This window comes from Triticum aestivum, chromosome 3B (assembly GCF_018294505.1).
Source record: "Triticum aestivum cultivar Chinese Spring chromosome 3B, IWGSC CS RefSeq v2.1, whole genome shotgun sequence".
In the NCBI taxonomy this organism is placed as follows: Eukaryota; Viridiplantae; Streptophyta; class Magnoliopsida; order Poales; family Poaceae; genus Triticum; species Triticum aestivum.
Genome location: NC_057801.1, coordinates 666,994,683 through 667,020,831, shown reverse-complemented (window position 1 = coordinate 667,020,831; position 26,149 = coordinate 666,994,683).

Sequence of the window (26,149 nt, the reverse complement as noted above, 5' to 3'; positions counted from 1 at the left end):
ACGGGCATCTTGCTAGTCCATGAAAACAACACATGGCAAAATTCCACGGCGAACGAGGGATTTGAATCTGTTGGGAGGGGTTGTTTGTATCTTGCCCGGGGTAGCCAAAATATTGGCGACCCTTTTGTCCACCAGTGCCTTTGCCATCGATGAACGAGGAACGACTTGGGTGCTCATGCTGTCATGCATCCTCCAGCGCGCACGTTGCAGACAAGCTCGCACGAGCTGTGTTTTTTGTCCACAACACCGCCCGAGCTGCCCGCAGACCGACCGGCGACCCGCAAGTTACGCCATCCAACCGTAGCCACACACATTATGACAGCAACTCAACCAACCGGACGAAATTCACGCAAACACGTAGACAAACTGATATTTCATATAAACAACGACGGAAATCATATAAAATACCGGATTTTCACACAAACATGACGGATTTCATTACATTCAAATGAACTACGCGGTGCTAGTTCTAGACAGCACAGGTATGTAATACCTGGCCTAAATGTTCGCCCGCCGATTGATTTGTGTTCCTCATGTCCGGCAGCACGATCACCGGACTGTCGGGAGCCCCGGAGGTATATGCTGCAGTGCAAAGGACGACTTGCTTCCCCACTGCCCAACTGATATCATTGGCTGGTGCCGAAGATGATGGTGGCTGGCACCGGTTCGAGTTCATCACCGGCCACTACTTCGCCATGGCCGGCACCGGCTCGAGTTCATCCTAACATTCACCTCTTCCATGGAGCCCATGCGGGGTCGATAAAGGTCCTCGCAACAAAAGGATCCGGCAAGACACCTACTGTGTACCCCGGCGTCGCCTCCGCGGTGTCCTTCATGGGACCCAAGCGGCGGAGGCCTCCCATGTTCTACTTCTCCTCAATGATGGCGGCGGACGCGAAGGCGCTGGCCACCGACTCGTCGCTCTCCGCGCACCCAGCTTTTGTCGCTGCTTGCATGGCGCGGCCGCCGGCATGGGAGTCTCGGCCACAGAAATGGGAGACGTGGTACGAGGCGGCGGCGTGGACGGCAGCAACGACGCCCGTGCGCCGCTCCTCGTCGAGCTGGCATGGAGGGGCGAGTTGTTGAACCGCGCGCCGGCTTGGGGCCGCAACTGGCTCCATCGGGCGAGGGGAGGGAGGTGGATCAGCGAGCTGCATAGCTCGTATCCAGCGGGCTACCCAGCCGGCTTGGATGCGGAATAACTACTCTTCGTAAGCCATTGTAAGAGTGGACAAAATGGTGGAGGAGGTAGGGGAGCGGCGGAGGTGTGCGATTCTTGGCCGGCGTTTGGCCTCATTTAAATAGGAGATTAAATAGATGACGGACGGGAGGAGCTCGGCCGACGTTGCGTTTAACGCCGGCCCGGTCATGAACAGACGTGTGTCCAAAGTGGGTTTCTCGGCTTCCACACGGGCGGGTTTCATGGAGGCATTTGAATGCGGCACGGAGGCGTGTTTAGCCGGGCGTGCCGCGAGTGGCGCCCTCGACTCTGACCTAGGACACAGCGCCGTTCTTCCACTGACGTGTGGGCTCTTTGGGTGTATGGCCTGCATGTCAGTGACCCAACGTAGGCAGCGCACAGCAGAGGAACCTTGTGTGGGCCAGGGCGGTCAGAAGCGGGCATTTCATCAATGTTCTGCTTATCACAGATAAGATTGATTAATACCCGTAACAATCCATGCCCTTAACAAAGGGTGCATGCATGTATAGGTTGAGCATGTGTCTTGCGTCGTGTGTTGTGTGCATGCAGGCGTGCGAGTGTTGCGTGCATGCAAGGGTGTGTTTCAGTGTTGCATGCATGAGTGCATACGTGCGTGTGTTCGTGAGTGCATGTGTACGTGTCAGTGTTGCACGCCAGCATGCATGCGTGTGTACGTTATGTGTACGTGTCAGTGTTGCACGCCTACATGCGTGCATGTCTTGCGTGCGTGCATGTGTACGTGCGGGGTGAGGCTACACGTCAGTTGACTGACTTTTTCATCTCTGGTCATTATATTTTCCAGCCGTTGGATACGAAATCTAGGGCCTCCAGTCTATCATCAAACTCCACACCCCCCCTCCCGAGCCGCCAGCCACCACCGGCCGAACCGCCCGCCCCCGCCGCCCGCGGCCGTCCCGCCCTCCCCGAAACAACTCCCCACCGCCGGTCCGCCGCCACACCGGCCATCCCTCTACCCCCTCCCCCCCCCCCCCCCCCCCCGCGCCGAGCTTTTTCTCCGGGAATCCCCACCCCACTGCCCAATGAATGCCCCCCAACCGCCGGTGACTGCCAACCAGAGGTCTCACGAATTCGAATACCCACCGACCACTAGTTTATTACCATTTCTGTCCTTCATATACGCGCTAACGGGTGGGCCCAATGGTAATGTGCGCTGCTGAATGTGGACCATTTGACTGGTCAATTGATCGTGTTATCAACAAATTACGGAGCTGTATGGTGAGCCAGTGACCGTATGATCACCCTAAAATGTACTCCTATTTTATTAACATAGTACAGACTCAAACTACCATTTCTTTCTTTCATATACGGGCTGACAGGTGGGCCCCACGGTTATGTGCCCCGATGGTGCAACACTAGTTGTGTCGTTTGACTGGTCAATTGATTGTGTCATCAACAAAATACGGAGTTGTACGGGTGAGCCAGTGACAGTATAATCATGGCATGTATTTGTTTAACACGGTACAGATGCAAGGGCTCATATATACACGCAAGCACTCACCACTATAAGCACACACACGCGAACCCTACCCCTATGAGCACCTTCGAGAGAGTGGGCCAGCATATATGATCTTGAGATTTTACGAAGTCACCATAGGGCCCTCGTAGTCGAGTGGAACGTCTCCTCCCACTGAACGTACATCGCCGGAAAATACTGAAATTAACACAAGATAAATGCGAGCACCGGGACTTTAACCTTGGTGGGCTCCAGAAACCATTGTCCTCTAACCATCCAACCACATGTTGGTTAGCACGACAAAATGTATGTGGTGACCGTGATGAGCTTATTCTGAAGTCCAGTGACCATATCGTGCTTTCGCTTCAAATACAATGACCATAAGTGTCGTCAACAAAATATGGAGCACGCATCAAATGCAAAGTCTGTCAGTGTCATCGACGTATCGTGAGTTAGATACCGTTGTACTATTGTATATGCTTATTTTCTTAGTGGCCGATTGCGTGTGTGGTGTGGTGGGCACATCATTTCTAGTTGTGGTGGGTCAACATGAAGACTCATGGGTCGATTCCATCCTGCACCACATATAGGTTGGACCGAGACATGTTATACGGAGACCCATGTGGAGGACTCGGCGTACAACACGAAGCTACCAGAGTCGCGGAGGACTCTATCCCCACTGGTGATAAGCCGACTATATATGATTTGTAACCCTAGGCCCTTAGTATGTTATACAAGCTTGGGGGCTAGTTCGTCGATAGTATACACACACGCACAATGCCTGGTATTCACGTGTACTTTGTACACACCCCTATCACTAATATATAGTACCAGGAGTAGGCTCTTTCTTCAACTGCAAGGGTCCCATCCGAACTAGGATAAAACTTTGCCTCGTATTACCATCCAGCCTAACAGCCAGGGATATCCTACCGAATGATATGATGAAATCATATTTGCCAACTACTATTAGAGAGGTGTGTCGGGGGGGCAATGTGTGCGAGAGAGGCCTAAAGATAATGTGCGTGCGGGAGACACGTAGGCACATATATGTGCGTATAGAGGGCTAGTAGAGACCGTGCATGTGTATATATGCATGTGAGAGAAATAGTGTTTTCCAACTGAGATTAGTGAAAAGAGTGGTACATAGTAGTCAGAAAGAGAGAGAGAGAAACAGAGAGAGCATGTGCGTGAGACACCCCGACACCCTGAGAGAGATTGTGAGCATGTGTGAAAGAGAAATGCCGATGCATATAAAGTTTGTGCAGTTATGCGTTAGATAGAGAGATATATAACGCGTTTGTGATAACGGGGCGAGGCATAGTGCATCTACGTGTAAAAGGCGGTTCTACGCATTAAATTAAACTATAAATGGCATTATTATTTTTGGATGAGATCATGAATTTTGCAAAATTGCGTATGGACGAAAATCGGTCTATCAGACACCCATACTCTATTGAATTCTAGCATGTGCATGTGTTTATTTCATATTATTGATCCATAGAGTGAGAGCGGTTTGAAATACAAGCAATGGATGCTTTTGCAATTCATATATAAACATTAATTACTGCACTCCATGTTGTTAGTGTGAGGCACTTTATACATTTGTCACTTGCATGGATACATTCCAAATTGCTAGCTACGAAATAAAATACATGTCGAATTCACATAAAGGGGGTTTCGAACATTCGAATTCGTAGGAAGTGCATTCATCTATTTGAACCCGAGATAATGGCATTTGTAAATCAGATGTAAAAGGGGGCATCAATCTTTGTTGTGAGTTTGAACATGCTATATATATTCATACACATATCTAACTTTTTGTTTGCAACCAAGGAGATTATACCTGGAGCCATGCATGAACTGAGTTAAGTTGCATATTTTTTAATATATACTCGTGTACAATGTATATTAAAATGTACCCCCTCCATTCCAAAATAATCGTAGCTTTAGGATTTTCAAGAGTAAAGATTTGTGAAGTTTGACAAATCCTGAAAGTTCAATTCAAGAGAACTGAAAATGTTAATGCTTCTGCTCCCAAATATTGAACGAAGCACCAAATGGGCCTCTGGTCACCCGAAACCGTGCGAGACTAATGTTTTGGTGGTAGGAAATTATTGTCCTGACTCTGGCCCGTGTAGCCTATCGGCCCGATGTCCAAAGGTCTAAACCAGGGTAGGTTTGTAACTTCACCAAGACGCCAGTCTCAACCGCCTCCGAGAAGCATTCATACGCCATGGACGCCTAAACACCCATGCGCTCGGCTGAAATCTATCCTGCCCACATTTGGGACACCTGACATGACTGTCCTACCCCCAACCCGCAATATGTCCGAAATTTTAGATGGGGGCAAAGTTTGTAACTTTCCCCAAATTTCAAACAAGCGCGTCTCAAACCGAAACATTGTTCCCCCTTAGTTCCCCGCCTCCCTCCATTTCCCCATTCATACTGCATGGGCGCGAAAACGCCCTCTCCACCAGCCGTGAAACCCCAGCCTCCTCCGTCCTCCACCCCATAGCGGCCAATCCACCGCCGCCCTCCTCCATCATGTCGGAGCCGGTACCCCGACGTCGTCGTCCAACGCAACCGCAACCGCAACGCCCTCAAGGACTTAGTAGATGAAGCCAAGGCAGAGCTGCCTCCACGACGCCGACGCCGACGTGCGCCATACCAAAACCACTCCGACCACGCCGTCTTGCGCCTCACTGCTGCGGCTCCAGTATCGCAACCGTCCACTGCACCGGAGCTATTCCTGCTACGCCGTCGTTCGCCGCCTCGGATCTGCTTCCCCGCCGCCGACAGACGGCCACCACACCACACTCAACAACTTGGCCATGGGTTCGTCCAAGGCTGCACCGTCCTCCACAACTTCTGGTGTCCGGCGAACAACAAGATCGTCGGAAAAACAGAAGGAGGACACAACACTGCCAGCAGAAAGAGGTACTCCTCTTCCCTTATTCGTGCAAATCTTGCGTCTCTACTCACACCGTATTCATCCCACGAAAGAAACTAGTTGAGCGCTTCTTACTGCATCTTCTTCGTGATACTAAATGCACAAGGTTTCCTCCCTTTTACTATTTTACCTTTGCTAGAGGTTAGTAGCCCGCCTGGATTTCAATTCAGGGTCTGTCGAACCGCAATTAAAAGAAGCAACACCCGCTTAGGCGCGCGGAGCACCTAGTCCGCCTGTTCCCCGGGGAAGCGGCGCATCGGTGTCTATCATAGGGGTGTGGGGCGCAGGAGCTGCTTGCGCCCGATCTGGAGGTCGGCGGGGCTTGAATGGATGGCCGGGGGGCGGTGCCAAGCATGGCGGTGCGGTGAGGTAGAAGGGAGGGCGCAGGCAGGGGAGAAATACTGGGCCGGTGGTCGCTGGCGTTTCGAGGAAGATCGTCAACACTGACTGGCTGGAGGTAGATGAAGGCGATCTGCCCATTCCTTGTACATCGGATGGTGCATAAAAAATGGACTGACCTATTTGCTTTCAGTCGACTGTTATTTTCATAGAATCCTGCAATTGAGTGTGCCATGCATGTTGTAGAGCTATCATATGTCTCCCGCCATTTATTTCTCACCGACCTGCTATCTGCTACCTTTACACTGTACTAATTGTGCACACACTTCACCCATACTCACCCTATTGTTTTTTATGCATGGGTATTTCAGAATCTAATGCAGTGTTGATGAATGCAAAAAAGAAAAGACAGAAGTCGCTCTAGTGTAATTCGAAGATAAGTAGTAAGCGTTTCAGCGCTCTAATGGGTGCAGTGTCAGCAGTTGGAGACAGTAAACGTAGCTCTGCAGTTGATGATCTCAATTGCCACACACAACCATCCCAGGTGCTTGCTTTAACTTCGCGCTATCAAATGTGGTTGCATGTTGCATATGGTGTCTAGCTTGTATTGCTTCCAATTTGGTTAAATTGCATCTTCTTACTTTACACATTATACCTTTGATAATGACATGCCTTCCTGTTTTTGATACATACTACATATGTCTATTAACCATGTTCGTACATCAAACTAATGCTCTTTTGTATCCCTCGTCAATCACTTATGATGAGACAGTCACCCGGGTGGGTTACTGTGAGACGCCCTACTCGTTTAAAGAGTGCAGTGTCATCCTCCCCACATGATTCAGCAAGGCTAAATGAAGATAGTCAACATAGCTCTCTAGTTGATCACCGCAATTCCCCCACACCACCATCGCAGGTGCTTGCCCTTACTTGGCAGTGTGATATGTGGTTGCATGTTGCATATGGTGTCTACCTTGTAATGCTTCTAATTAGGGTAAATTGCATCTCCTTAGTTAACACATCATACCTGTGAATATGACATGTCTTCCTGTTTTTCGTAGATACTACGTCTTTCTGTTAACCATGTTCTTACATCAAACTACTTCTCTTGTGTATCGCTCATCAATGATCCTAATTTGTTAAATTGCATCTCCTTAGCTTACACATTATACATGTGAATATGACACGCCTTCCTGTTTTTGGTACATACTACATCTGCCTATCACACCATGTTCTTACATCAAACTACTGTTCTTGTGTATTCTGCGTCTATCGCTTATGATGAGACAGTCACGTGCGTGGGTTAATATGAGACACAATACTCTTATAAAGAATGCAATTTCATCCTCTCCACATGATTCTCAAGAAACAACAAGCCTAAATGAAGATATTGAATGTTGCTCTGTACCTGAAGACAGCACTTCCTCTACATCACCATCACAGGTGCTTGCTCCAACTTCGCAGTGTGATATGTGGTTGCATGTTGCATACGGTGTCTAGCTTGTAATGCTTCTAATTAGGGTAAATTGCATCTGCTTAGTTTACACACTATACCTATGAATATGACATGCCTTCCTATTTTTGGTACACACTACATCTATGTGTTAACCTTGTTCTTACATGAAACTACCTCTCTTCTGTATCCTGCATCAATCACTTATGATGAGTCACCTTTATTCGTTGCATATTGCATATTATTTCTAGCCTGTTGCCATGTATTGCTTCTAATTTGGTCAAATACATTTGTTAGGGCATCCTTTTAATTTGGCAGAGTGATATTGGCTTCATCTTTCATATGGTTTCTAGCTTGCATCGATTATAACAAGTTCAAGCACCTTGTGCTTAGTTTACACTTTATACATCATACATGTCAATATGTCACACCGTCCTGTTTTTCATACATATTCCATCCTCCTATCATGCGGCTGCCTTACATGAAAGTAGTGTTCGTCAGTATCATGCATCAATAAGTTCTGAAGAGCAAATTTTATTCCTTTTTCTTGTGGGTTTGACTTGACAAGGCAAAATCAAGAAAGAGGAAGGAAAAGAGTAAGGAAGGCGATGATGGTGGTCCTCTGCAGCAACGTAAATGGAGCATCTGTACGGATTCTCCTTGTACTGATAGTGCATTACATGGTCCAAGTCTCCGCTCCCCTACTCCACCATCCAAGGTGCTTGCTCTAACTTGGCAGTGTGATATCTGGTTGCATGTTGCATATGGTGTCTAGCTCGTATTGCTCCTAATTAGTGTAAACTGCATCTGCTTAGCTTACACATGATACATGTGAATATGACACGCTTTCCTGTTTTTGGTACATACTATATCTGTCTATCACACCATGTTCTTACATGAAACTACTCTTCTTGTGTATCCTGCATCAGTCACTTATGATGGGACACCTTTAAGTTGGCAGTGTGATATTGGTTTCCGTCTTGAATATGATTTGTAGCATGTATTGCTTCTAGTTTGATCAACGCCACCTATGACGAGACAGTTTTAACTTGGCAAAGTGATATTGATTGCACCTTCCATATGGTGTCTTGTAGTGTTTCTAATTTGTTGAAGTGCCTTCTGCTTAGTTACCACATCATAGGTGTGAATATGTCAAGCTGTCCATTTTTTCGTACATATTCCATCCTCGTATCCTGACTTTGCCTTTCATCAGAGTAGTGTTCGTCAGTATCATGCATGAATGAGTTCTGAAGAGCGAATGATATTCCTTTTTCTTGTCGGTATGACCTCACAATGCAAAATCAATAAAGCTGAAGGAAATTGGCAAGGCATTGGATGATGGTGGTCCTTCCGAGCAACTGAAACGGAGGTTCTCTACAGATTCTACTCCGCCATCCTCCCAACAAGATTCGCAAGACAACGCAAGGCTAAACAGTCAACGTAGCTGTGTAGATGATGAGCACATCTCCCCTACTCCACCATCACAGGTGCTTGCTCTAACTTGGCACTATTATATGTGGTTGCATGTTGCGTATGATGTCTAGCTTGTATTGCTTCTAACTTTGTTGAATTGCATCTGCTTACTTTACACATAATGCCTGTGAATATGACATGTGTTCCTGTTTCTACATCAGACTACTATTCTTGCATATACCGCATCAGTCACTTATGATAAGGCACCTTTAAGTTGCCACTGTGATATTGGTTGTGTCTTGCATATGATTTCTAGCATATACTACTTCTAATTTGTTGAAACGCCATACAGTTTGAACTTTGCAGAGTGATATTGGTTGCATCTTTCATATGGTGTCTAGCTTGCAGTGCTTCTAATTTGTTGAAATGCCTTCTGCTTAGTTACCACATCATAGGTGTGAATATGTCACACCATCCTGTTTTTCATACATATTCCATCCTCGCATCATGTGTTTGCCTTTCATCCGAGTAGTGTTCGTCAGTATCATGCATGAATGAGTTCTGAAGAGCGAATTTTATTCCTTTTTCTTATCGGTTTGACTTCACAATGCAAAATCATTACAGCTGAAGGAAATTAGTCCGGCAGTGGATGATGGTGGTCCTTCGGAGCAAATCAAACAGGGGGTCTCTACAAATTCTACTCCGCCATCCTCCCAACAAGATTCGCAAGACAACACAGGGCTGGACAGTCAAGTAGCTGTGTAGATGATGAGCACATCTCCCCTACTACACCATCACAGGTGCTTGCTCTAACTTGACACTATTATATGTGGTTGCATGTTGCGTATGATGTCTAGCTTGTATTGCTTCTAACTTGAATTGCATCTTCTTACTTTACACATAATGCCTGTGAATATGACACGTGTTCCTATTTCTAGAACATACGTGTACATGATGAGCACATGTCTAGTTTGTATTGCTTCTGATTATGTAGAATTGCATCTACGTAGCTTACAACTTATACCTGCAACGATCACTTACCCATAAGACACATTTAACTTGGGACCGTGATGTAGGTTGTATCTTGCATTGTCTTCTAGCTTGTACTGCTTCTAATTTCTTGAAATGGCACTTACGACGATACACTTTTTACCTGATAGAGTGATATTGGTTGCATGTTCATATGGTGCCTAGCTTTCATTTCTTCTAATTTTGTTGAAATGCCTTCCGCTTACTGTTTTTTCATACATATTCCATCCTCCTATCGTACGTGTGAATATGAAACGCTGTCTTTTTTTGTATATATTCCATCCTCCTATCATGCGCTTGCCTTACATTAAAGTAGTGTTCGTCTGTATCATGCATCAACCAGTTATGCAGAGCTAATTTTATTCCTCTTCTTGTGGTTTTGACTTCATAAGGAAATATCAGAAAATAGGAAGGAAAAGAGTAAGTTAGGGGATGTTGGTGGTACTCCGCACCGACGCAAACAGAGACTCTCTAGATTTGCCACTGCTACTGCTAATGAAGTTGAAGTCCCAAGTCTACATGATGAGTTCATCTCCCGCACTCCACCATCGCAGGTGCTTGCTCTAAGTTGACAGTCTGATAATTGGTGTCATGTTGCATATGTTGTCTAGCCTATATTTCTTCTATTTTGATTAAATTGCACCTGTTGAGTTTATACGTTATACATGTGCATATGACATGGCTTTCTGTGTCTAGAATACACTGCATCTATCTATCATACCATGTTCTTACATCAAAGTACTACTGTTGTGTATCCCGCATCAGTAACTCATGATTGGACGCTTTTAACATGGCAGTTTGATAGTGGTTGCATCTTGCATTGATTTCTACGTTGTACTGCTTCTAATTTTTTGAATTGCCAATTATGACAAGCCACTTTTAACTTGGCAGAGTAATATTGGTTGCATCTTTCATATGGTGTCTAGCTTGCATTACTTCTATTTTCTTGAAAATCCTTCTGCTTAGTTTGCACATCGTAGCTGTGAATATGTCATGACGTCCTATTTTTCTTACATATTCCATCCTCATACGGTTGTCTTACATCAAAGTATTGCTTGTCTGTATCATGCATCAATGAGTTCTAAAGAGTGATTTTATTCTTTTGTGTTGTGGGTACAACTTGACATGGCAAAGTCAAAAAAGAGCAAGGAAAATAATATAGTAGGGAGTGTTGTTACTCGTCGGGTGAAACGGAAAAGGTTCTGCCATCGAGATTCTGCTGGTACTTATAGTGCAGTAGAAGGTCCAAGTCCACAGGCTAAATCTACAAACACAGTATCACCTGCTCGACCAGCTGGAGCATCCGCTTCAACTGTACCAGCATCTCAACCAGTTACTCGTTCGTTTGCTCTGGAACTGACAAGTTCCCAAGCTATCTTCACACCTAACACTACTTCCAAAGCACTGCTGACACAACAGGACTTGGCAAGATCAGATGAACCCCATGAGCATCAACACCAAGACGGTACCTGACCGAGTCAAGTTGTAGTTGCATGCTCCTTTATATGTACTCTCACAGTTTGATGTACACTAACACTTTCCATATTCGTTGTTGAACTAGCACCACGACACAAGCGGAAACAGACATCAGGGATAATGCTTGACAGATTAACAAAATCTAAAGGAGGAAGAATGGAGATCCATGTTGAGGCAGGTTTAAAAAGGCCACGTGATGCTACAAAGTCAGCCAAGTTAGTATCAGAGGCAGCCGTTGCTGTTAGGTGTCATGCGCATATCCTCCCAATGTGGATTCAGTACAGGAATGAGAAAGACAATACCCAGTTTAACACCTTCCTTGACCATTTATCCATAAGTAATGTTATTCATCGCAATTAGTAATATTTTCTTGCTCTGTTTCATACTTTCTAGCTTCCTCCTAATAAGACTCACATTCTTTTTTCAACAGATGAGGTTCAAGTTGGATCCGAAAGATGATGCAACTAAACAAGCATGCACTCATGTTTTTCAGTCTGCTCTGCGACAGTATCGGTACCACCTTAGAAAATCTCACTTTGAAGGCAAGGCTAACAATCAAATCGCCAAAACATCTCTAGTGGAATATATTACAGATGAAAACTGGACAGCCCTCATTAAACACTGGTCTGATCCAAAGTATCAAGTAGGCTATATGTATTTGATCGGACCACATATTGAACTTGTATTTATGTATGTGCCTTACAAGTGTATCTTCTTCTAGGCTAACTGTTTGAAGAACAAAACCAACCGTTCTAAAGTGAAATTCCAACAGACAACAGGATCTCGTAGCTATATTGCACACCGCGAGGCTCTTGTAAAAAGCTGCTACTTCCTTCTTTTTTTTGTGCCATATTATCGTATCTATATTGACTTGTTCCAAATACAGAGGAAAGCCCGTGCGGACCAAAAAGAACCTGAACCGAATGCAGTGCAAATCTTCAAGGATTGCCACACCAGGAAGATGAAGGGCATGAGCACACCAATTCAAGCCGCTGTTGTAAGTCCTTACTCCTCCTGCCTTGAACTGATTGGTACTGTGATGTGTTCATTTAACTACTTGGTTTGCAGCCAATGTCAGTTACTCTGTTCACTTTTATACACAATTGTCTTAACGTATCATTTCACCTTACATGGTTTAAAAGATATGAAGGATATTCTTTTGGTCTTGATCTGTAATCTAGTTGTTATGTTCACGTGCGCACACAATGATAAAATAGCATGTTTGTTTTATATCTGTTTGCCCATGATATGAATGATGTCATACTGTGTTCATCCTACTTTAAACCATGTCTGTTTATCCTTAGATGTCAACGAATGTGAGGAAATAGACAATACAGTAGGCATGCTACATGGACATATGTTCTGAAAGTGATTTTATTATGTAGTTGGGACTACAATACATGCTAATGTATTATAGTAGTTCACCAAAATAAGTTATGTATACACGTTTAACCTACTTTGTTTGTTTTTGTCTCATTAGTAACTTATCTGGTACACTAATCTACAAGTTCAAACTTTCAGGAAGCTATGGAACAAATGATTGAACATCCACAACAACCTGAAGGTGACAAGGCTACTACAGGCACAATGTCACCTCTTGCTGTAGTGCGTCAGTATCTCTCCACTAATAGTGCAAAAAGCACCTTCCTGCGTAATTTTGGGTTGGTTGTCAAGGTAACCTCATCCAAATCGCCTACTGAACAAAATCTTCCTGCTAGACAGAGTGATATATCTGTGCTCCAGACACAAGTCCAATCCCTAATGGACATTGTTTCAGAAACAAGAATAGTGGTTGAGAAATGTCGTCAAGATATGAATGGTTTTGAAACCAGACTATCAGACATTCGCTTCGTTGTTGAAGAGCAATGGCGGAAAAAAGGTGGAGATCATGCTGCTCCATCAGATTCTACAGCCTGAAACATTAGCACTCAGGTCAAATGATCTGTGCTTCTATACATCTGATGGTGCTTTTATCTGGAAGGACTGTAAACTTTATGCCAATAGGCCTTTTGTTGTATGATTGGAATTTATTTTGTTGTGATACAACATTTATGATGCTGCCACAGGCTGCAGTAATTATGGTGCTATTTTTGTATAGTGTAGGTTTATCTTAGTAATGTATTCGGCCGAAAGCTTCGTAGGAGCCCAACATGCCAACATTCGTCGGGCCCATTCCAATTGGGCTAAAAACGATTACGGGCCGAAATTGGCATGTAGCCCACTAAAAATATCTGGGCTAAAATTAGCATAAGCTTTCAAAATTTTCTGGTAGGCCTGTGCCCATAGTGGGCCTTTAACAGGCCTAAACATAATTTGGGCCCTCAGTAAAAATAGGCCGTTTACAGATGTAAATATCTTGAGCCCATAAAAAACATGGGCCTTTAATAGACCAAAAGTGAGACTGGGCCCTGATTGTGCCAAATAACCCACTGGACTTAGCAGGCCGAAATGGTGGCCCATTTATGATGCGGATATTTGACAGGCCGAAATTCGGACGGGCCGTAAATGCGCCGACCTAATACACGGGCCTTTAACAGGCTGGAACTTCGGTCGGGCTAGATTATCGTCATTTTTATATGGGCCGTTTATGGGCCCGATATGACATTGGGCCACATATGGCCCACAGTTTACATCCGTCGTTAACAGGCCGAAAGTGACAACAGGCCAAAAGTGGCCCAAATCTATAGTGGGCCTCTAACAGGCCGAATGACACACATGGCCGAATATGACCCAAATCCTTCACGGTCGTTTATGGGCCGAAAGTTTTGATGGCCTGTAAATGGGCCCAAATGAAGCTGGACCTTTAACAGGCCAGAAATACACCGGGCTGTAATTCGGCCCAATTACTTAGCGGACTGTTAACGGGCCAGAAGTGACCATGGGCCGCATTGATGATAAGTTTAGACCAGGCCGTTGACGGGCCGATTTGACAGAGAATGTTGGGCCTTTAGCTGGGCCGGCCCATTATGGTCTGCAGAATCTTGTGGGCCTTTAGCTGGGCCGGCCTGTTGTGGTCCGCAAAATCTTGTGGGCCTTTAGCTGGGCCGGCCCATTATCGTCCACTAAATTTTGTGGGCCTTTAGCTGGGCCGGCCCATTATGGTCCGCTAAATCTTATGTGCCTTCGGTTGGGCTGGCCCGTTTAAACTTTGTGGGCCACTTTTGGGCCGGTCCATGTGTCAACATATGATAGGCCCATCTCGACTGTTGGATGAGTGACACCTGTGCCAACGCCGAGCTGACACGTGGATCCGTTAGCCAATGAGAATTTTACACGTGGAAAATCGGCATTGGTCGTGGCTGTTAACGGTTTATCGAATCCAAAATCCGACCCGATAGCTTAACGGCGTTCCGTTATGATGGATGCCACGTGTCGGTCACCCTTAACGAAAGCACTTCTGTGACGCGCGATTTATCGTCATGGAAGTGGACACTTCCGTGATGATAATTTTGGTAATGTCATGGAACACTTCTACGACAGCACAGGTATGACTATCTTGATTCTATCATAAATTTGTCATGGATGTGCATGCATGACAAAAAACGCGACCTACTACGACAAACATCTATCATCACGGAAGTGTATTTTTTTTGTAGTGACAGGCCATGCTGGGCCACCCCTTGAGCCACGCCGTAGGCCGCAGGCAGGCAAGTCTGGGGACCCCCGTTCCCAGAATGCTGACAGTAGCCCCCAGGCCCAAGGCGCGCTTGGATTTGGCTTAGCAGTGAAGCGAAAGGGAAAGTGCGGAGCGCCGCGGGCGCCAACAGCCTGCGGCCTTGGTCGCCCATGGCGATAGATTGGACGTGGGCGTCTCCACTTCCCGATGCTGCCTCGGCAACTGCCCGACTGACAAAAGGTTGTCCTGGGTTAGGCTTACCTTCATTGCTCTCATTCGCCTTGCTCCAGATCCCCTTTCTTGCTCTTGCTCTCTTGCTTCCGAAATATCCAGATCTGGCTCATCCTTACTCCTCCAGCGAGTAATGGTGCCCCGTAAGGCCGCGGCCAAGGCTCCACCGGCCTGGTACTCGCCGGCTTTGGATCCCCCCAACATGACGGAGAAGAATCTCGCCTTCACGCACCTGATGACGGCGGTGCAAGGCAACGAGATGGGGGAGACTGCGCTCCGAGCCGCCTCTGCCCAGCCGGAGGCCAAGGGGAGTACCTTTTACCCCTTCTTCATGAGCACCGTCATCGCCGGCCTGGTGCCTCCATTCTCCGAGTTCTTCTATGTTGTCCTCCGCCATTACAAGCTGCAGGCTCTACATCTCCATCCCAACTCTATTCTCCTCCTGTCGATTTTCGCTTACTACTGCGAGGCGCACGTCGGGCTGATGCCTTCTGTGGCCTTGCTGCGCCACTTCTTCTCCCTCCGAGTCGCCGGCATCCATACCTCGGCGTGCACCGGCTTTGTTGCGTACTCCAAAGCCAACGCGATCTCGAAGGCCGGGAAGAGGGCCGATGGCTTCCGGAGCAAGTGGGTCATGCTGGATGCCGGATGCATCCACTCTTGGTTGGTGCTGCCCACGGAGCAGCCCCAGGCTGATGAGGCGTGGTCTCGTGTGAAGCTTGACAACCGACGTGCGAAGCTGGTGCTGGAGAAGGTGAACACCGACCTGAGGCCGGGCAACATGAAGGCGGCAAAGCTGACCAGGGCCACGCTCCTGAGGGAGTTCCTGGCGCATCTGGTGGCTCCACTTCATGCGCACTCGCGCCCGTTGTGGAGGCTTGGAGATACGGACGGCGATCTCTGCTTGAACTCGGAGGCCCTGGCTGATGAAGATCTGGCCGCAGCTCTCCGCTTCCTGGTTGGAGAGGACATGGAAGGTCTGGAGGGCACTCCTGTCCCCTTGTTCCTCCGCGACGACTGGCAACAGGTGGTGGACGCCATGCCCACCTTCGATGGGAGTGGCCTGGTGCCGGATGTGCCTCCTGAGGGCCAGGAAGCGGCGACGCCGGTGGAGTTGTCCTCCGATGATTCCCGTGGAGGAGAGGAGGAAGACGAGGAAGAAGAGGAGCGCGACTCAGAGGATACCACTGAGGGGACATGGGAGACTTCCCCTTGGCGCAGGGCCAACATCCTCCGCACCCTGCCGGACGATGACGAGGCTGACGCCAGGCGAGGGGGAGAGGACCCGCCCGTAATCCCCAAGAAGGATAGGTAGGGGCTGATCTCCTGAGGGGTTACTCCGGCCCCGGCACTACTCGAAGCTAGCTCCAGCCCTTCTGGTGCGCCCTCCTCTGCCTTTGGACCTCCCGAGGCTGCGCCCCGCAAGAGGCTCTCGGGCTTTAAGCTCGGCAGGAGGCCGCTGGAACACGCTGTGATTGACCAGTAAGTACTCGAACTCTGCTTTGCTCTTGTTTTTGCCGTCAGGCCTTGACATCCTCCATCACTTGGGTAGGCTACCACCTGCGGCGAAGAGGCTGAAGGGGGACACGGTGGCTCTTGTTGGGGCAAGCTCACCTGTTGTGGCCGCGCCTTCGTCTATGGGAAGGGGAGGCAGTGGAGCTCGCACCTCCCCTGCCCGGTCGTCCTCGCGAGGCCAGGAGGAGCGCTCTGGCGGGGTGCCGGCCCCCGTGGCCCCGCTGGCTCTGGAGCTGCCGGCACTTGATGCTGTCGCTGAGGTTGCCAAGGCTCAGGAGCTTCCAGACCCCCAAGCCATGATCACGCTGCCATCTCCTCCTGCTGCTCCACTAGTTCTTGACTCCTCTGCCTCCTCTACCGCCTTGGACCGTGCTGCTTCTGAGCTAGGCCAGCTGTGGGAAGATCTCCAGGGCGCCAGCCCCCGCCTTGTAGCCAGGTGCCTGGAGCTGATCTCTGGCTGGGTTCACTCTGAAACCTCCGTCTGAGCGGCACTGAGCCACGCTGTGACGGCCTCCGAGGAGGAGAAGCAAGTTGCCACTCAGGCCATAGCCCCTCGCGACGCGACGTTGAAGGATGCTTCAATTGTCCACGGCCATTGCAAGGCACTGGAGGACGAGCTGCGGGGCCTGCGCGATGAGCTTGCCAAGGAGGCTCGCGACCGCCAGGCAAGGGAGAAAGAGATGAAGGCTCGGGAGGCCGCCATTGGGGACCGCGACCCCGAACTGCCCGCTGATCGCAGCCGGCTGAAGACTCTGGAGCAGAAGCTGAAGGCGGAGAGGACCGAGCTGGATGTCAAGGCGAAGGTCTTGGCCAAGGATCGCGTGGCCTTCGCGGATTATGAGGAGAGATCTCGCAGGGCGCTGAAGTCGCTTTACGATGATGGTCTCGAGAAGCCGCTGGCCGGAGCCACGGATGGCCCCACCAAGATGCTTCCCTTCCTGGTCGAAGCACTTGAGGAGGTCGTTACCGGCATTGGCCCCATGGCCGAGGTTGAAGCTCGCGTCCTTTCTTCTGCGGCGCCGACCCGAGTCCTCAACCACGTCTACATTCGCAACCCCGACGCCAACCTTGACGATCTGCTGGAGCCTGTGGACGCTGAGTGCTCCGCCGCTGGTGCTGAAGCCGTGAAGGGCCGAGCGGAAGCCTTGCTGGCAAATTTCCGTGCCTTCGCCACTGCGCCCAAGGCAGGTACCGCTGGTTCCGCGGCCTTGGGAGGTGGATCTAACAAGCGCAACTCCGCCACGGAGGCGGGGCTCCTCGCGAATGACGACGCTGCTCAAGGGTGATCTCCTCGTGGATTCTTTCCTGTTTCAACTCCTGCAACATGCACCGTGCCTCATGGAGGCGTTTAAACTTGTGTTTGGTATCGTGACGACAATTTATGGTTTGTAATATTTGCTTCTGAATTTGCAAAATTTTGCGGCCCCGCGCATACCTCAACCGCCGTTAGCCTTGCGGAACTAAGGAGTGAGGGGCTACGTGACCAGTTAGGCTCCTGAGTCGTGATGCTCAAGAGTCCCCCTTGATGCTCAAACGGTCTTCATACCTTGGCTCCGCTCGGGGAGAGGCACGCGACGACCAGGTCCGAGGGACCTGGCTGGGTGGCGTGACCCGGGCGCAGCCCCCATGTCCAGCCCCCTCGCATGGCGCTCCCGAGGGGAGGTGTTGTGATGAGGCCAGACACTAAGCTTTGGGCTCCCTGAGGTTGATACAGCCGTGGGCTACCCTCAGTTGTTTATCACCAGCGCGGAGCATAGCGCTTTCGTATGTGTACGGGCATAGCCGCTCCTCGGTAGTGTCGTCAACCAGCACGGAGCATGGTGCTTGCACTGGTACGTGGGAGGGGGGCCTCTGGGAGGAGCCCCCGGGGCGTGTACAGCCCCGCCCTGACACGTGGCCGGCACAGTAGGGCTAGACGTGGTGTATCTGGGCACTCGTGAGCTAGCGCGGGACTCACGAGGGTCTACCTCAAGGCGGGTTGCGCCTGATCTTGAGCCTTGGGCGGCTGAGTGTTCTTGCAAGGTGGTTAGATACAAATGCTCTACATCCTCAAGTCCCGGCCCTCGAGCGAGCTCAGCCGCCGCTGGTATGCCAGGTCACGATATCGTGGACAAGGCCAGGGGGTGAGGGCTGGAGAGCCAGTAGGAGCCCCTGAGTCGCGATGCTCAGCCCCCCCTTTTAACGTGCAAGCGATTTGCATGAGGGAGAAAAAGGGGCTGCGGTAGGCGGGAGATGATAATCATAGGCTGGTTAAGCATGAAAGGCAAACCAACTTAGATAGATGCAGAAAGGTTACATGCCACTGGGTCAGGCCCGAGCGGCTTGAGGATGATGCAGCCTGAGGGGCGTCCCCAGCAAGGTAAACTGAAGACATAAGCAAAAGGGATACATGCCGCAGGGACAGACCCGCGCGACCTGAGAATAATGCAGCCCTGGGGGTGCTCCCAGCTGAAATGAAACTCGAAAGATGTCACCTGATACCATTGTAGAGAGGGTGTTGAAGTAGCTGACGATGCGCGGTGAAGAGGCCGATCCTCACGAGCCACCAGAGCCCTGAGCCTCAGGAGGCTCTGGGGTCCGGGTGGCTCCTCAAGGACCATCTCCATATCTGCCAGGACCGTGTGGTGCCTGGCCTCCTGAGCTGCCAGAATGCTTCGCAGAAGACGCTGGTGAGCAGCGGACGTGTTTGGCAGGCCGAAAGGCATGCGAACATAGCTGTGGGGCGGACCCTCGCAGCATCCCTCATGCGAAGGCCAGAAACGCTCCTAAGACGTGACTCGGCTGAGCCCTGGGTAGTCGATGCAGACGCGCAGCCCGCCATCCTTGCCTGGAGGGGGAGCTACGCCTGGTAGGCAGCGATCGCCGCGCATGACTTGTGATTCTTGAAGCTCCTGAGTAGCCTTGGTGATGAACTCCTGGGGGTTGGGCCTTCCTTGCCCCATGCCTTCCTGAGGGAAATGTGCCGCATAGTACGCCTCCAAGTGGTGCCCGAGCGCCTCCCTCATGATCTTGACAAAGTCTGAGGTCCTCCAGGAGAGAGCCCCCGAGCCTTGCCTGAGGAGGGTGCCGGGTGCGCCTTCCTATGCGACGGAGGGAGGTGCTGAGGGAGTCCTGGATTAGGGGGTATCCGGACAGCCGGACTGTTGGACCATGAAGATACAAGACTGAAGACTCCGTCCCGTGTCTGGATGGGACTCTCCTTTGCGTGGAAGGCAAGCTTGGCGATCCGGATATTATATTTCCTTCTTTGTAACTGACTCCATGTAAACCCTAGCCCTCTCCGATGTCTATATAAACCGGAGAGTTTAGTCCTTAAGAGGGACGATCACAACCATAATCATCATAGGCTAGCTTCTAGGGTTTAGCCTCTATGATCTCATGGTAGATCAACTCTTGTAATACCCATATCATCAATATCAATCAAGCAGGAAGTAGGGTTTTACCTCCATCGAGAGGGCCCAAACCTGGGTAAACATTATATCCCTTGCCTCCTATTACCATCAGCCTTAGACGCACAGATCGGGACCCCCTACCCGAGATCCGCCGGTTTTGACACCGACATTGGTGCTTTCATTGAGAGTTCCTCTGTGTCGTCGCTGCAAGGCTTGATGGATCCTTCAATCAACAACAACGCGGTCCAGGGTGAGACTTTTCTCCCCAGACAGGTCTTCATGTTCGGCGGCTTCGCACTGCGGGCCAATTCGCTTGGCCATCTGGAGCAGATCGATAGCTACGCCCCTTGCCACCAGGCCAGGTTCGGAAACCTGAACTACACGGCCGATACCCGCAGAGACTTGGTCTTCAACGGGTTCAGGCATGCGCTAGGAGCGCCGGACAGTCACGACGAGCATGGCTTAGACCTGCTGTCGGACAATGCTCGAGATACCACCCCTGCATGAGCCCCAGACCTAAATCCGGAGCAGATTGCATCACCCGAGGACGGGTGGATGGACCCCACCCCCGAGGCCGCACACTCATCGGCGGTAGAGCCGAACACAGACTTCACCCCCAAGGAAGCCATTGACATCGGACCCCTAGACTCGTATCCGGTTGTAGGTTCCAGTCTGCACGCCTCCAAGCCCGCCGATTCTGGTTGGGCTCCAGTAATGGAGTTCACCGCTGCGGATATCTTCCAGCACTCGCCCTTTGGCCACGCGTTGAACTCGTTAAAGTCTCTCTCTTTTTCAGGAGACTCTTGGCCGAACTATGTCCGGCTCGAGTGGGAAGCAGGCGACGAAGGAATTCGTTGCCCACCCACCACCCACTTCATTGCCACGGTCCATGATTTAACCAACGTGCTTGACTTCGACTCCGAAGACATCGACGGTGTGGACGACGATGCAGGAGAAGAACAGGAACCACCACCCACGGGGCGGTGGACAGCCACCTCCTCATATGATATATATATATATGGTGGACACTCCAAAAGAAACAAATGGCGATGATGCAATAGAGGATAACCCCTCAAGGAAGAAAACAAAGCATGGGTGTCCTCGGCGCCGCTCCAAGCCCCGCTGTCGGTGTCAAAACCGGCGAATCTCGGGTAGGGGGTCCCGAACTGTGTGTCTAGGCGGATGGTAACATGAGACAAGGGACACGATGTTTTACCCAGGTTCGGGCCCTCTTGATGGAGGTAAAACCCTACGTCCTGCTTAATTAATATTGATGATGTGTGTTACAAGAGTGGATCTACCACGAGATCAAGGAGGCTAAACCCTAGAAGCTAGCCTATGGTATGATCGTTCTTTGTCCTATGGACTAAAGCCATCTGGTTTATATAGACACCGGAGAGGGCTAGGGTTACACAAAGTTGGTTACAATGGTAGGAGATCTACATATCCGTATCGCCAAGCTTGCCTTCCACGCCAAGGAAAGTCCCATCCGGACACGGGACGAAGTCTTCAATCTTGTATCTTCATAGTCTTGGAGTCCGACCGATCATGATAGTTCGGCTGTCCGGACACCCCCTAGTCCGGGACTCCCTCAGCAGCCCCCGAACAAGGCTTCAATGACGACGAGTCCGGCGCGTAAATTGTCTTCGGCGTTTGCAAGGCGGGTTCTCCTTCAAACTTCATGCTTCTGTCGAATAGTGTCCGGCTTCCTTATAAATGTTGCGCTCCTTGGCCTCTACGCCCAATAATGGCCCTCTTCCATGTGTCGGATGAATGCGAAAAGCTAGGGTATTTTTACATTTTACCCCCTGGCCGTGCGAACGAGCCGCCTATAAGAGAGGCGAGGATCTTAGATCCAACTCACACCATCCTCCTTCCGCAAGTACTCATCAAAGCACCTCCGACCAAAATCCATTCTACCATGGATAGTCGACGCGGCTCCTCCTCTCGCGCTCCCAGCCCTAAACCAGGAGATTGGGGGAGATGCTCGGTTCCACACAGCGAGCTAGTGGCGCTCCAAACCGAGGGATATCTCCCCCCAGCCTTCATGGTTCCGGTTCGAGCCGGATTGGCCACCTTCAGGGGTGGAAAGCAGGCGGAGAGCGTCCCCAACCCTTCCAAAGGAGAGCGGGTATGCTTCGTCCCTTATCTAATAAGGGGACTCGGATTTCCCATACACCCGTTTCTCCGGGGGCTCCTGGAGTTCTACGGACTCCAGCTTCACCACCTCACACCCACCTCCATTTTGCACATCGCGGGCTTTGTAGCTCTTTGCGAGCTGTTCTTGGGCATCGAGCCCCATTTTGCGCTGTGGAAGAGATTGTTTTGCCTCGTACCTCGTTCTCACGAGGGGTCGCTATATCAAGTGGGCGGAGCCGAAATATGGCGCATCGCCGGGACCGGATATCTATCCGGCACCCCGAAGAAGGCGTCCGAAGACTGGCCTTCGGAATGGTTCTACATGGAGGACGCCCCTCTGCCGGATCCAGTTCGGATCGGCCTCCCGGAGTTCAGCAATGCTCCCTTGAAGAAACGCCTGAGTTGGCGCCCGCGGAGCCCTCAACGGGAGGACGATGGGAGCGTCCATTATCTGATGGGCCGGATTAGGTTACTGGCCCACTCCGGATTGACCATGATTGGAATCATGGCCACATGTATTATGCGAGGGGTGCAGCCGCTCCAATATAGGGGCCACCCTATGTGGGATTTCAACGGGGAAGATGACGCCACCCGTCATGGCCGCAGAGGGCCGGGCTCGGCAGCCGATCTGGTAAAGATCCTGTCCGGCTTGTACAAGGGGGAGGAGGAGGACTTCCTCCGCACGAGTCCATTGAATGGATTCTCCATGAATAACCCTCGGAGTTGGGTAAGCGGACGTTTATCTACCCGATTCATACTTCCAAAGTCAAGTATTTTACTTTATGATTTCGACGCAGGAGCTGCGCCGGGACGTGGAGGGCATACAAAGCCTAACTCCACAGCCCGAGGATCCGGAATGATCCCTTGATCCGGCCTCCGAAGAGGATCGGGACATAAAGGTGGAGCTGATTGACGGGGTGTTCCACCAACTTAGCATGGACAATGCTCTAGTCGCCATTACGGCTGACTACCCCGGTTTGTTTCCGGCTTCCCAGGTGACTACGACCGAGGTCTTGACACCATCATTTGATCCATGCTCAATTCTGACCATCCTATACTGATGGTGCATCGCAGGAGGTGCCTTTAAGGCGGGAAGCCGAACCCGCGGCGGCTGTCCAGCAAGGGTCAGTTCGGCCCAGCAGGCGGAAGAGGAGTGCGACGCGAACCGATACGTTGCCGCAACGGTACGGTGCACCGCTGTTTTTAAAGGAAGGATCCCTAGGAGGTATATTAATGCTCATAACTTTTCCAGGAGAAAGAGCGCTCGCCGGACAGTGTCCGGAGAGGTTGCCAATCAAGCCTCCGCCAGCCATGCTCCAACGCGTGGTCCGGAAGGGGAGGCGAATACAAGGCATGAGCCGGATGTTCCTCCGACGGAGGATGCCGACAGGCTGTCCGCCACCCCGTCTGAGGTGGAGAGCGCCATGAATCACAGGCGTCGCCGGACAGTTCTTCGTGACGCGTGTTTCTCCCCGGAGGCGTTGAATGCCTTTGATGCGGGAGACGCGCACCTCCGTGCCGCTCAAGATGGTTTAACCAGAGCCACGGAGCAGTATGTGAAGGACATACGGGTAAGTAATTTTAATAGTTATATATGCCAGTAGCCCCCGAGACTTAAAATAGTTAAAAGAACTGATTTAAGGATCATTTATTATGCAGGATCTTACGGAGAAGAATACCCACCTGTCCCAGGAGCTTCAAGAGTGCAAGGCCCAACTTGAGGCCGCACTGGCCGCCACAGGGAGAGCCACAGAGACCCCCGCTGGTAATACGTACTTCGAAAAGATAAGTAGTTGACAAAGTGCGGCGTGTGCGTAAATCTGACAATAATATTGCAGAGGGCGCCGGACTAGATCCGGACAAGCAACAGCTACTGCGTCAGCTGAAGGCCGGCGAGAGGGTGCTTATGAAGGTGCAGCAGGAGAGGAACAAGCTCCAAGATGCCCACACCCAGCTAGGAGAAGAGCTGAAAGATGTTCGGGCCCAGCTGTCTGGCTCCGTGAAGGAGAATCAGCGGCTTCGTCGCGGCATTTATAGTAAGTGCTTGAGCAAATTCCTTTGAAAAGAAGAATTCGGCGAGGAAGTCGATTGACAGAAATGTGTCTTTAGGTGTGCTCACAGGTCGCCCTGCGGAGGAAATGTCCGGTTCAACGGGTGACCAACTTCCCGAGCTGGTGCAATTGTTCGAACGTGTTCGGCAGGCGATGAGTGGCGTCGTTCAGGCCGTATGGCGTTCCGTCTCCCTACCTGAGGACCTTGGAGGGCTTGCTGAGAAGCTTCAGGGAGTACGGCGATGTCTCCATCTGTGGAAGATATCGGCCTGCCGTCAAGGCGTCAGGGAGGCCTGGGCTATGGTGAAGATGCGCTACCCGAAGGCTGACCCAAACCACATGGCCGAGGTCGGACCTGTGGGGCCTGATGGGAAGGAGATCCCTGTGAGCTTGATGTACGGCAATGTAGAGCTGGCCGCGAAATATTACCAACAGGACTGTAAATTAGACAGCCTGTTAGATGGGATTGAAGAGGAGTACAATCAGTCAGTTTGATGATCTAAAAAAATGACATGTAAAATGCCTTCTAGCCGGATTGTAGATCGTTTGTCTTTGCCGACCTTTTCGCTTCGACCTCGGGACCCTAAAGTCCGGAGTGTGTCCGAATACCTTCTCGGTTATGAAAAAACCGAGGCATGCATGGAGACCAGGCGTAGGGGTCATTAGTGCTTTATCAGACAAGTGCCCAACTAGTTATGTTCTATTACATGGTTAGTAAGAAACATCTTCCAAGGAGAATAGTTCCGTTAGGGGTTCCTTTCCCTGGGAGGCATGCCCTAAGGTGCATGTCCGGACTGCAAAAATACCAGAAAAAGCATCTGGGGGCAGATAAATAAGTAAGTAATAAATCATCTTTCAGGTCACCGACCGAATATTCTCTTAAGAACGCTAGCTTTCGGCTTCACCCAGTCTGAGGTACACATCCGGCTGACCCGGCAGTAACAATCACAGAGGTGCTCCCTTTACCTCCTAGCCGAACAATCGGGAACGTAGGGGTAAGCACAGGAGCCAGGCAACCCAGCTTGGCCAAAACTTAAGTCATATCGATGCATATAATGGTGAATAAAAGGTACATGCGGAAGTATGACACATGTGTTGGGCATGAAGCCCGTATAAATAAGCTTCTGTTAAAGAAGCCCCCAGGTATAATGAGTGCTAGGAGCACATCAGGTGTGTGCGAACAATGCGCAAATCAGCCTATCAAAGGTATTGAAAAAAAAGGTGGGAAGAAGGAGGGGGACAAGGGACAGTGAAAATTTTAAAAGGGTGGACGGAGGAGTGAGACGAACTCTAAGTCCGGCGTTAGGCGTAGAATCTTCGGAGATGGGCTACGTTCCATGGGTTTGGCTCGAGTCGTTTGTCAGATGCGTTACATAGACGGTATGCTCCACCGGTTAGGACTTGGTCGATGATGAAGGGACCTTCCCACTTGGGCTTAAGTTTGTCCTTTTTCTTGTCCAGCAGGCGTAGAACAAGTTCGCCAACATTGTAAGTTTTGGATCGTACTTCTTTGCTTTGATATCTTCGAGCCTGCTGCTGATAGAATGCGGAACGAGCTTTTGCCACGTCCCGCTCCTCCTCTAAGGCGTCCAAACTATCCTGCCGATCCAACTCGGCTTCTCTTTCTTCGTACATGTGCACGCGAGGTGAGTCATGAATTATATCGCAGGGCAGAACTGCCTCTGCGTCGTACACCATAAAAATGGTGTGAATCCGGTAGTGCGGTTTGGCGTGGTCTGTAGCCCCCAGAGTACAGAGTCGAGCTCCTCTACCCAGTGCATGTTAGATTCCTTGAGGGACCGCACTAGTCCGGGTTTGATGCCGCTCATGATTAGACCATTTGCTCGCTCAACTTCACCGTTAGTTTAGG